Raw genomic sequence first — 2857 nt, 5'->3', positions numbered from 1 at the left:
TTTTTGAGGAACCTCCATACTGCTTTCCACAATGGTTGAACTAATTTACATTCCCACCAGCAGTGTAGGAGGGTTCCCCTTTCTTCACAACCTCGCCAACATTTGTTGTTGTTTTGGAGTTAGAATTTTAACCTAAGCAGTTGGGTGCTTTGTGATACACTTAACAACTCAGGGACACTGCCCAGGGCTCTCAGGTCAAGCTTACCTAGGTTTAAGCCTGAATCTGACACTTACTGGTCATAAGGAAACACTTACCTTATCTTTCTTCATTTTCACAACTGTAAAATGAGAAAAATAATACATATTGTAGTTTGAATGGCAAACTACAGTTTAGGAGATACCAAGAGAAGACTACCTGGTTTGCGACTAAGAACTATTTACTGTGGTGGGTTCATTACCATTCAGGGGCTGTTCCCAGTTTTGCAGGCTCAGATATCTGACCCTGTCAGAGTACCAGAGCTTATCAAACACAGGGAGACGTCCCATGAACACAAAACCTATTGTGTTCCAGGTATCATGCTGGGAAGATATTAAATATTACTTGAGCAGAGGTGTGGTTTAATATTAGAGGTACAGACATGGAAAGATTGGTTAGGTAGAGTCACTTGCAATGGTTCCAGTAAAAGGTAATGAGGAATTGAACTAGGATAGTGATATAACAAACAGGAAGGATTGGACACAAGTAAGTATGATTTTGGAGAAAAAAAACAAACTAAGCTTGGTGACTGATTAGGAAAGGAGGCAATCAAGGGTAATTCTGAACTTCTGAGTGTTGATGATGGGAAAGACAGCCAGCTTCTTAAAAGACAGAAAAGCAGTTGGCTCATATTTTAAGCATCTGTTCTGGGATGGTTTGTTACACAGCAGTGGGTAACCAGAACATGCAGCTAGTCAATGCAGTATCTCCTCTGTACTTACCTTTATATCCCTGCTTTATATATCCCTTAAAGAATTCCTAAACTATAATATAGAACCAACCTTTCCAAAGGACATATGGTCACTTCCCAAGTTAAGATGGTCTGGGAATACAGAGGCTTGCCCTCTGCTCTAAATTCTCTAAATTCCTCCAGGCCTCAGCTACATGAGGGCACAAAGTTTCTATCCTCCCTCCAATTTTTGTAGGAAGGGTCAATATTTACTTTGTCAAGTAATTCTTACAGCAATTAGCTACTGTATGAGTTTTCTATTGGGCTGTAACAAGTTATCACACATTTAGTAGCTTAAAATCACATGAATTTATTACCTTATACTTTCAGAGGCCAGAAATCCAAAATAGGTCTCCATGGGCTGGACCTGAAGTGTTGGCAGGGTTGTCGTACAGCTGGAGGCCTGGGGGCAGTCCATTTCCTTGCCCTCTCCAGCTGTTAGGGGCTGCCAGCATTTCTTGGCTCACAGCCCCCTTCCAGTGATCCCATCACCAGAATCTCTGCCTCCATCTCACATCTCCTTCTCTGACTCTCCTGAAGCCCTCTTCCATGTTTTAAAGACCTTTGTGATTATCTTGGACCCACCTGGTAATCAAAAATAATCTCCCTACTTTAAGATTCTTAATTACACCTACAAAATCCCTTTTTGCCGTGTAAGGTTACATTCATAGGTTCGAGGGGTTAGGAAGCAGTCATCTTTGGTGGGGCTCATTATTCTGCCTATTATAGCCCCTATTTCTCCTTTATTATTAAGGTCTCCTTTTCTAATGAATCATTTCATTAGCATATGGGAATGCTCTAATATCGCTCATCTTCAAAAGGAGAAACCCCTCTTAGATGTGTATCTCTTCACAGTTCTCACATAATTCCTGTGCTTAACAGCATAGCAAACTTCTTGACTGAAATGTCTAAGCTCACTACAGCCACTTTTTTAGCTCTATCCCATTTGGCTTAGGTATTAGGTATTTATCACTGTGTAATGATCTACTTTCAAAATTTTGTACCTTAAAATAATGCACATCATTTATCTCACTGTTTCTGTGGGTCAGAAATCTGGGCATGGCTCAGTGGGGTGCCACTGTGTACAATAAAGGCAGAAGTCACCTTGAGAGGCTGCAGTCAATCTGAGACTCTACTGAAGAGTCCACTTCCAAGCTTCAGGTTCTGGCTGGCAATGCAAGGGAAAAAAACATCTCCTTGACACTGGGCCTCTTTATTCACTTTGGACTTCCGAGCCCAGAACGGTAAGATAATACATTTGTGTTGTTTTAAGCCACTAAATTGAGGTCATTTGTTCCAGCAGCAAAAGGAAACTAACACACATGCCAAGATCATTCCCACCTCAGGGCCTTTACACACGTTATTCACCAGTTGTTCCTTGGCCTAAAGTGCTCTTCTCCAAGATGTCGGCATCATAGACATCTGCCTCATCATTTGGATCTCTGCTTAATTCAGAAAGGCCTTCCCCAATCACTCAGAGTAGCTTCCTTGTTACTCTATCACATGACCTGTTTTATTTTCATCAGGGCACTTAACACTACTTGGTACTTTTAAAATATCATTATTGGAACACAGAAGGAAAGCTGAACCCTTCTCTCTCACTTTTCCCTGTAACTCCAGTACCTAGAATAATGACTAGCTCAAGATGGGAACTCAATAAACATTTGTTGAAATGAGTAACTGAGCATCTGTTCCATGCAAGGCAAGGATAGTACATGGAACTACCTGTTTTTCTAGAGCTGCCATAGCAAAGTACTGCGAACTGGTGGCTTAAAACAACAGAAATTTATTCTCCTACAGTTCTGAAGGACAGAATTCTGAAATCAAGGTGTCAGCAGGGTTAGTCCCTTCTGGAGGCTCTGATGAAAAATCTGTTCCATGCCCTCTCACCCAGCTTAACGGTGGTTGTTGCCAACGTGGAATCCTGGGCA

The sequence above is a fragment of the Manis pentadactyla genome, chromosome 1 (assembly GCF_030020395.1).
Source record: "Manis pentadactyla isolate mManPen7 chromosome 1, mManPen7.hap1, whole genome shotgun sequence".
NCBI lineage: Eukaryota > Metazoa > Chordata > Mammalia > Pholidota > Manidae > Manis > Manis pentadactyla.
This window is presented reverse-complemented; position numbering follows the sequence as displayed.